Genomic DNA, 10,668 nt, shown 5'->3' with positions numbered 1-10,668 from the left:
TAAATGTGTTCAAGGAGCAGTATCAACAGATATTAAGCAGACAATCGACTAATACTCAAATGGACCATCAAAATTAAGTGTTCTCAATTTTATTTTAATTAACTTGCCAGGTTACATTGTCAGTTTTTACAACTGCATTAAGATTTTCGCATATAATAAGCAAATCTTCCCAGCTTTGACAGTTTTGTGAAAACTATAGACTGAACAAACAAACAATTGAGCTAAGTTCATTATAGATATATGTTTTTTGTACTTTTTTTGGCAAAATGAAAAATCTTTAAAAGCACTAAAATAAATATATCTAAATAAATAATAACAAATAAAATTAAATAAAATTAAAATAGGTTTTCCTGCAAGATGTCTGTTACCACGACTGGGGTGGAGTGACAGGAGACAACAGGAGGTAAGATCCAATATGCAGTTTATTCAAAAAGTCAGGCAAGCAGTGGTCATTAGGTGCAAACAGGTATATATAGGCAGTCCAGAATCATAAAGTCAAACAGGCTAAAGGTCGAAAGGCAGGCGGCTAACCAGGATAACAAGGGTACTAGGCTAGGATCGATACACGGAGAGACAAGACAGGGAACCGCGTTGTAATGTTACTCAGGGAAAACAAGACTCGGCAAACTGGTAGCGTGAGAGAGTGGCTTAAGAATGAAATCAAATCAGTCTGTGAAAAAGGTTCAGCTGGTGCTTGCAATCAGGATACATGAGTGAGCAGGCGTGCGTGTTTGGGAGCAGTGCATGTATGAATGTGTAGTCCTGGGGAATGCGGAAATGTAGTTCTGAGAGTTCATGTGAGAACCAGCGATCCTCTGGGAAGCGATCGCTGGTTGTGACAATGTCATTTTTAGTTTTTTTTGAGTACATTAAGCATAATAAATGCAAGTTATCATTCTCTTTTAATCATTTAAATAACTTAAGTGAGAAAAAAAAGGTTCATAATATAAGGGAAAAAATGGTTGATCCTCATTAAGCATTAAAGATATTCATGTTAAAATTTACACTATTACTTTTTGACCTGGAGTTACTAAACTATCTATAAAAAATATACCTAACAGTATAAATATTTAAGATGTTATTTTTTAAAATACGCCGTACGGTCATTGTATAAAGATGCCTTACATTTTAGTTTGTTTTTTAGTCATTATTGTCTTTGCTCAAAATGTATAGGGAAAAATCTAAGCTGTGAAACTTTTTCATATTAAAAACAGAAATTGATTGATTTTTGAATAGTAGTTGATAGATCAAACTTAAATGAATATATTTATGGTGTCGCACTTCAATATTGTTTAGTTGGGGTTTTACAGTAAATTTCTTTAAAATTGATTCTAAAATGTGCATGGTGAAAAAAGCGTTGGAGAAATTCTAATGCTTGTCATTGATTCATTCATTTATTCGTTTTACTTTAACCTAGTCTCTGTTTCAGAGGTCACTACAGAAGAATGACCCGCCAACTATTCCGGCATATGTTTTACACAGCAGTTGCAACCCAGTAATGGGAAACACCCATACACACTCATTCACTATGGCCAGTTCATTCATTCATTCATTCATTCATTTTACTTCAGTTTAGTCCGTTTATGCGTCAAGGGTCACCACAGCGGAATGAACCGCCAACTTATCCAGCATATGTTTTACACAGTGGATGCACCTATACATCTATACACACATTCACACTCACACACAGTCTTGGACTGTGGGGGAAACCGGAGCACACAGAGGAGACCCACGCCAACACAAGGAGAACAAGCAAACTCCACACAGAAATGCCAACTGACCCAGCCGGGACTCGAACCAATGACCTTCTTGCTGTGAGGCGACAGTGTTAACCACTGAGCCTCTGATGCCTGTTTAATTTTTAACTTCATAAGCTTATATACAGTAACAATAATATCCCAGTCCTACTTGATATATACTGTATACTGACAACAACCGTAGGAACATATGGCGAAACAGAAGGCCAGATGACGACAAGAGAAGCTATGCATAATATTAATCATTAATAAGCATATAAACCAACTACCTTGCAGGAAACATTAATTAAACAACATAAAAGGTTGCAAAGCAGGACTTATTTAAAAAAAAAACATTTAAATACACTACTTGACAAAAGTCTTGTCATCGACCCCAGTTGTAAGAGCAAAAAATAATAGCTTGATTTCTAGTTGATCATTTGGAAAAGTGGCAGAAAGTCGATTTCAATCGTCACAAATACTGCAGAAGACCTACTGGAACCCGCATGGACCCAAGATTCTCACAAAAATCAGTCAAGTTTGGTGAAGGAATAATCATGGTTTGGGGTTACATACAGTATGGGGACGTGCGAGAGATCTGCAGAGTGAATAACAACATCGACAGCCTGAGGTATCAAGACATTTGTGCTGCCCATTAAATTGCAAACCACAGGGGAAATTCTTCAGCAGGATAGCACTCCTTATACTTCAGCCTCTACATCAAAGTTCCTGAAAAAACAAAGAAGGTCAAGGTGCTCCAGGATTGGCCAACCCAATTACCAGGCATGAACATTATTGAGCATGAGAAATCAAGCATTGAAAATGAATCTAAAGAATCTTGATGGACTCTGAGAGTGCAGAAACACTTTCTTGGCCTCCAGATGACTTTATTAATAAGTTATTAGAGTCATTGCAGAGATGTATGGATGGAGTCCTCCAAGCTCATGGGAGTCATACACAATATTTATTATTTTTCTACTGCACCATGACTTTATATTTTATACTATACATTATTTTTGTTGAGTGTCAAGACTTTTATTTAAGCAAAGTCGGACTTTACTGTTCTAATTAAATAATAAAAAATCAAGGGATGACCGTACATTATTTTGGTGAAATAAGCATACTATAGAGGCCTTTGCCTTTCATAGAAGCCACTTTTTACACCAAATGATCAGGAGTCAAGGTAATATTTGTTGTTCCTAAAACTTGGATAGGCGGCAAGATTTTTCTCAGGTAGTATATCTTCACATTGAATCTTGAAATTATTTGCAACTTTACATTATTCTGCAAGTAATTATTTTGGCAAAAGTAGATGTATTGGTCTGTTAAATCCAATTTGTAAGCTACACTGTCACACATACAAACTAAATTAAAAACAGTTTACAAATTAAAACAGTTCTTTCTCATTCAATAAATGTCACTCTTTCATTCAAGATTCAATATATTTACAATCCAGGTTGTTCTATTCAATATGTATATAGCAGGTTGTGCTAAAGTAAAGACTTTTCAGTGTTTAATTTATTTTTCTATACCCACATTTGCTAAATTACTGTTTTTTTTTACTTTCATATTTATATTAACTTCCACATTTAAAGTAAAATTTGAGTCAGAAAGAAAATCCATGCAGAATCATAAGGTCTAGACAGAGGATAAAAATTTCCCATTATGTGAGGGTGAGAATGTTTTAAGAACCCGAGGATAAAATAGACTGTAATAAATTGAAAGGGTAGCAGTCCGGGCTTTCATATTAAGACAGTGGCAAATCTAACAAGGCTTTAACAGCTGGCATTAAGTCACAGATCCTGAAGGGTGCTTTAAATCGGGCGTGTGTTAAGAGAACAATGGAGACTTGACACCTTCAATCACCCAAAGGCTCTAGAAAGGTTGAATTAGCATGAAATCTAAAGGAATGCTATACACCCCCCGGTGCATTAACTGATCTAATATGAGCTTAATAAGGAGGGAGCTGCTTAACAATGCCAGGTTTTCACAGACGACTCGCTGGGCTTATGGAGCGGATAAACGCAAGTAATGAACTTTCCGCACACATTCTATACAGTATGTGCTTCACAGTAGGGTGCTCAAGGCTCAGAGAATGACAAACATCCAAGTGGGTTTAAAAAGCTGTTCATTTGCTATGTGATTCAGATTCGGCTTCGCTGCTTAATAGTTTGTAATTACAGGGTTGCTGCAGAACTTGAGGAAAAGTCCTGTGTATTAATCTACTTGTCTCTGTTATTTAGTTAAGAAAGGAAATAAAATGACAAAATCCAGGGTTTTCGTCAACTAGAGTGAGGAAAACAAAACAACTGGTTCACTCAAAATAGAATCAGCATTGTAATGTTTTTGTGGTCATTCTGAAACACTGAAGTCCCACTTCCAAAACAGGCTCAGTGTGGATACATATGTCTGTCTACATTTCTGGAGACTGTGAAAGATGTACCCAGAGGCATGTCTGGCTCCATTTTGTTTGCTAAACATACCCTACTAGGTGGTATGACACCACCGACAGCTTTTGTTCCTTTTAATAAATATAGCTGAAAGAATTACTTCTGTGTGGACTGCTTTTCCGATGTTACTAGGTTGCTCAGTATCCCACTGCATACATAGATGGACTTGGAATGCAGAGTGAAGTTGATCGCGACAACAAAGTTTGAGTCTGGCAAAGAACGATTCCAGAAACCAGGTAATTAAAAAAATAGATAACAGGCTGAAAATGTGGTCAAATTATGAGGCCGCAACGGCTTTTCTTTATCTAGATTGCTTTTGAAAACACTATCGGTTGAGTTTAAGGGGTCGGGTGCGTCAGTCAAGCTGGTCTGGTTGGCTAAAGTGTGCATTGCGCCTCTGGTGGATTTAAATTTTACAAAGTCTATTAGACTGAATCCAATTGCAAATAAAATTTAATTGACAAGTTCATAGAACAAATCAACAGGACAGAAGATAGCCAGAAGTCAGGCGAAGGTAGCCTATGAATCTCACAAAAATCAGGACATGACCGCAGGGCGAGGGGTGGGGGGTCACTAAGACCGGGGTAGGCTGGTTAATGGCCGTATGAAAAACGGGCTTTATTTAGAAACATGAAAACGGGATGTCCTCTCCTGTACACCGGAGGTAGTTTAAGGCAGACTGCCACTGGACTAATGATCTTAGTGACAGAAAACAAACTGATATATTTAGGAGCAAGCTTATTACAAATGGTACGGAGTGGAATGTTTTTGGATAAAAGTCACACTTTTTGATTGACAACGTAACCGGAAGGCTTAGACCAGTGGTGATTGGCTTTAGCCTTGGTGCGAACACCCACTTGGAGCATTGGCACCTCTGGACAAAAGCGTGAGCAGAAGCGACCGCGACTTCAGATTCCAGACTTGAAAAAACAGGTGGCTGGTACCCTAAACTACACTCAAACAGAGATAGGCCCGTTGCAGATATGCACACGTAGTTATGTGCGTACTCAACCCAAGAGAGTTGCTGACTCCAGGAGGAAGGATTCTGAGAGATCAAACATCGTAATGTAAGCTCCAAATCCTGGTTGGCTCTCTCTGTTTGACCATTACTTTGAGGATGGAAACCAGAAGAAAGACTAACCATGGCCCCCAACAAATGACACATCAAGCTCCACAATTCACACTCTGTTCACACCTACACTTAGTCCTGTCCACTTGTGATAGGATCAACGAAAATGCATCTTAATACCAGGTGTAAACAGGGCCTAAGTATGTTCCCAATCAAACACACCTTAAGCAGCTCATCCGAACATTAGAAGAGACTCCAAAATCTGAAAATCGAAATATGTACTGTTGATCTGCCTCCAGTAAATATGTCTTGTATTGAGTGCTCTATAACATGTTTGACAATTTTGTGTACATCCTGTTGTTTCTATGGCAGCATTTTTTAAATCACATGCCAAAAATGGGCATAAAAATAGATAAATGAAACAAAATCTCATGAGAGCTGTGTCAACACAGAATGCAGTACAGTAGCAGATGACCTAGATGTGTTATTAATGCTAATGAAATATATAAATTACACATAATCAGGCTGTCTTTCTCGTGGATACTGCCAACCATATAATTGATCAGAATGGCTCAAAATAACCAATCGCACGTGACGTTTCTGTGACATTCTTTCTGTGTAATTATCATTAAGCTCTGAGCTAACTGGATTTTTACTTGATATGTTTTCCCCCTGTTTTTCCGGTGTTTAAAAAATGAAGTTTTTTGAGCTCAAAATAGCCCCTCTCTGTGTGCATGAATGTCATTGGCTGTCATTTTTGTCAAGTGCCCCTTGGCTATCAATCCACTAAACCAGCTCTCTGAGAACAAAAACGTTTCTGCCCAGTAACCCTGAAATTATCAAAAGTGCTCCCAAAGACAGAAAACTCTCCAGAGAGAACGGAAATATTTTTAGGTCCTCAGGCATTATGTCTAACAATATATATATATATATATATATATATATATATATATATATATATATATATATATATATATACTTAACTACTAGTTGATCAAAAAGTGGCAGAAGATAGATTTTTTTCGATGAGTAATCTGTTGAACTGCATCTCAATCATCACAAATACTGCAAAAGACCTATTGGAACCCGCATGGACATTATTCTCAAATAAATCAATTGGTGTTACATTTTGTTTGGGGGTGTGCAAAGTAGAGATGTGCAAAGTGGATGGCAACATAAAAAAGTCAAGTTTCAAGACATTTGTACTGCTCATTACATTGCAAACCATAGGAGAGGACAAATTCTTTACCATGTTTATATTCTTTATAGCAGTGGTTCTCAAACTGTGGTACGCGTACCACTAGTGGTACGCGGGCTTCCTCCAAGTGGTACGCGGAGGAACCGCTGAATAATGAAAGAAACAATTAACACTTTTAATCCTTTAATGCGTAATATAACATCGATGTGATCAGCAGTGGCTGTTTTGTGAAGCGTACGATCACAACGCTGTGCTTAGAATGTTTATTTTAGTGCATTGTGTCATAAGCTGCTGAAAATCAGTATCCGAAGTTTAAGAATTGATTCTGAAGCGTGATTTGACTGACATGAAAAGTAGCCAATCACAGTCGACCTTGTCTAGTTGCGTGAGAAGGGTAATCCTGCACAACTGGAGTGGCTGCACTCTCAGGACCGCATTTTTAGGACCGCATCTTTAGGACCCTATATTTTTGTGACAGCGCCAACTGTCGGATTGGATCAAGGATGCGCTAATGGACGACACGGATGACAAGGAAAGTGTAAGTACCGATTTTCTATTAAGTTTTATTTTAAACTGTTAAAGTATGTGTTTATTTTGTAATGCTGCTGTTTTATACTGTAAAGTTATGCAGAAATGCCAGATTAGCCTGCATGATTTACCCCAAGGGTCTGGGGACTGGGACAAAAATGTTACGTGACGAGTTTTTTTTCCAGAAGAATATGATAATAATAATTATGGATAATTTTACACAGCCAGAGTAAGAGCTGCTATAACTGTTAATAATTTTCTAGAGTTCGTTTTCTAGTTTGATTAAATGCTACGACGATCGTAGTTCGTGACAATGGTTTATCGAAACATTGTTGATTTAATGGCTTGTTGACTTAACGGCGGTCTAATACGCTTAGTGACACATGCATTAAACTAAGATGGTAAAAGCACGTTGATGTGAGAGTTTCAGATTTATCTATATTTTGCTATATTCGTGTAAAAACCATTACTCAACGTTGTATTACATTAGCACATTAAAAATTGTGTTGACTGCCTGTTAGCCCCACAATGTGTTATTAGCCTGATGTTTTGTCATCGTTTTACAGTGATGAATGAGATGTTTGACGGTTTTAAAAGTTAGGCTTATTCTGCAGGCCTTAACCATATAAAGTCTCATATCTTTAATGTATATCAAGTATGTTTTACCTGGCGAATAAGAAGTGATGGCCAATATGATTGGATTGCCTAGGCCCATTGTAAGAACAAAAGAAAACAAACTACAGGAATATTTTCATTGAGGTTATCGCAAACTGTTGAGTTACACTTTATAACATCTGCATACTATAAATAATTTATTAAGCATTTAATAACTAGTTAATTTATTAATATTTTATTTGTTTAGCATTAACTCTACATTTAATAGACATTGATAAGCAGTTTATAAATACAGTTACAAATGCTAGCTGTGTTCTTGAGTTTATAGCATATCTATGATGAAGTGCAGCTTATCTGTGGTGTTCATTTTCCAGAGGAATGTCTGGCCAAATAAGTATATAAACTGCATGGTGGGTGCTACTCATTTATGAACCCATGTAAAATGATTTGCTGTTCTGTGGTGGTATTTTAGTCCATATTTAAATGATTTTATTTTATTTTTTTCATAGGACATCGTACATGTTCTGGGTGTCTTGAGGAGCTTGTCTTTGGATGATGCTGAGCAGGTCTTTCTTTCTGGTAACGATTATCATTACAGGTCAGAATATGGTTAATTTTGCACAATGCTCAAAGAGCCTTTTTGTTACTGGTATATATGTTAACTCAACAGTGATTGTTCTCTATTGCAGTGAAGTAAAAGAATTTAACAGACAGATTGACAAACAACTGACGAAAGAAGAGAGACCATTCTATAGGTGGGTATTGCTCTTATATACTAAAAAATATGGAGTTGGCAGTAAGGTTTCCTGTTTGGTTCTCCCAACAGTGCATATATATATATATATATCTGTGTGTGTATATATATTATAGCTAACACTGTAAAGCAAATGTTTGTTTTTATACCACTTATATTAAATATTAATCTAAATTTAATTGCATAACAATTGATTAACCTTTTGAGTTTATATACATGATTTTACATATTCAAGAATATCTATATACATTCATTTTTCTTTTCGACTTAGTCCCTTTATTTATCAGGGGTTGCCACAGCAGAATGAACCGCCAACTTATGCAGCATATGTTTTACACAGTGGATACCCTTCCAGCCGCAACCCAGTACTGGGAAACACCCATTTACAATTATATACTTGAACATGGGGAGAACATGCAAACTCCACACAGAAATGACCACTGGCCCAGCCGGGGCTTGAACCAGCAACCTTCTTGCTGTGAGGCGACGGTTTCAACCACTGTGCTGCCCCATGTGCTCTATGCGGGTGAGTGGGATTGACAAACCACCTGGAGGACACATTCTTGCTGTCTTAATGCACCAGACATTTTGTTATAAATAATCATGTGCGTTTCATGTTTATTTATAAAACTGCTAATTTATCTCATAGCACTTCATTTTTGTCTTGATATTTAATATCTTTTGTTTAAATACACTATGAACAGCAGCTGCGCTAATTATTTTCCTTGTTCCCTATTTCCACCTGGGGATATTTATCTAGAGGCCTCTAGAGATCGTGACCTGTGAAGAGATGATGCCACCATAGAGGACTTCTAGATGTATCCATAATCCTGGACCAGACCGTATCATGATCAGATGCAGTGGTGGTCATGGAGAAGTGGAGAGCATGATACTGATTAATGAAAGACCCCAGCGACAGATGAGTGCCCACATTGATCCTGTGGTCCAGCCTGAAAACCCGCTGGTGCCCTACTCACACCTGCAGCTTCTCCACGATGGACGCCCAGTGTTCTTCAGCCTCCAGCGCTTAGACTGCAGCTCTGCACGTGAAGTGTGGCCAGAAGAGAAATGGTTGTGCCCAACTGATCCTGGTTTCTCTCAAGGTTTATTCCTTCACTTTCATCAATTGGTAAAGTTTTGTTCCTCCACTGTCGCCATTGGTTTGCTTGGTTTAGGACTTGTGGAACTGTGCATCGATGGATTTGCTTTTCAGTGTTTGGACTTTCAGCAGTGAAAACTAAACCACACTGAACTGAACTGAATTTAATAAATGTTAAGCTGCTTTGACACAATCTACATTGTAAAAGGGCTTTAGAAATAAAGATGAAATTAATTGAAATTGAATTGAATATTCAACACGTTTCCATTTTTCTCAGAAAACATATTTATAAAGGTGCTGTTGACATGAAATTTTCACCAGATGTTGATAACAATTTGTAAAGTAATTAGATTTGTTTTCTATTCATATATTTTTTTCTTTGGTTTTCAGGTCAATAGCACCTTTAGAAATATGTTTTCTGAGACAATTGGAAACGTGTTGAATATTTATTTACCCTACTGTGTGTATATATATACATACATACATATATTTGAACTCTCTTCTTCTCTCTCATTCACAGGAATAAAAAATTGAATGCAGCAACTTAATAAACAGTGGGGTCATTTTTGTGGTTGAATTGCATTAATACAGAAAGACTGTGTGGATATTTATATAAATGTACATTCTTGAATCATTTTTGTGTCTTGACTCTCTAAAACCTTTACAACCTGGTATTAAATTAGTAACTGCAAATGCTGATCCCATTTGATTTCAATTTATTTTGCCTAATACTGAGCCAATTAGTTCAATGTAATGGGGTTCATCAATATACAGTATTTTTCAAGGAATTTAAGACTTTTAAGCCACTCAACTCTATTTATTCATTTATATTTTAGGTGTAAATTCATTTGTTTCATTTTAAAATAGTTATTTAAAGCAGGCGTTTTACACTTTAACCTCTGGAAAAAAGTGCCTGAAAACGGGTCCTAGAAATGCAGTTTCACTATGTCATCCAATCCGGTAGGTGGCGCTTCCGCAAAAAACTAGGGTCCTAAAAATGCGGTCCTGAGAGTGCAGCTACTCCAGTTGTGCAGGATCATACTATTGAGTTGCGTGAAACGTAAGGGCGGGACAAATGCTTTCTGTGTTGCAGAGACAGAAAAAACAACTTAAAAACAAATGTTTTGTTGGAATAATGCTTCTCGGATGTTTTCACTATAGAGATGTCTAGCAGAGTAATTAAACCGCGGACATATTTCCTGCCTTTTTGATGATCTAC

At 37.0% G+C, this 10,668-nt stretch overlaps 1 long non-coding RNA gene across 3 annotated transcripts; it reads left to right on the top strand.

The window, feature by feature from the left end:
• Positions 1 to 6,942: 6,942 nt before the first annotated feature.
• LOC147846015 (uncharacterized) lies at positions 6,943 to 10,148 on the top strand. Of its 3 annotated transcripts, none has more exons than XR_015481160.1 (5): positions 6,943 to 6,991; positions 8,106 to 8,194; positions 8,286 to 8,351; positions 8,622 to 8,876; positions 9,111 to 9,988. It is a non-coding gene; the product is annotated as an uncharacterized LOC147846015 (long non-coding RNA). The 3 variants fall into 3 exon arrangements; XR_015481161.1 differs by having other exon boundaries at positions 8,691 to 8,876; positions 9,111 to 9,692; XR_015481159.1 differs by lacking the exon at positions 8,622 to 8,876 and having other exon boundaries at positions 9,111 to 10,148.
• The last annotated feature ends 520 nt before the right edge of the window (positions 10,149 to 10,668 follow it).

The sequence above is a fragment of the Danio rerio genome, chromosome 3 (assembly GCF_052040795.2).
Source record: "Danio rerio strain M-AB ecotype USA chromosome 3, GRCz13ab, whole genome shotgun sequence".
Lineage (NCBI taxonomy): Eukaryota > Metazoa > Chordata > Actinopteri > Cypriniformes > Danionidae > Danio > Danio rerio.
This window is presented reverse-complemented; position numbering and strand designations above follow the sequence as displayed.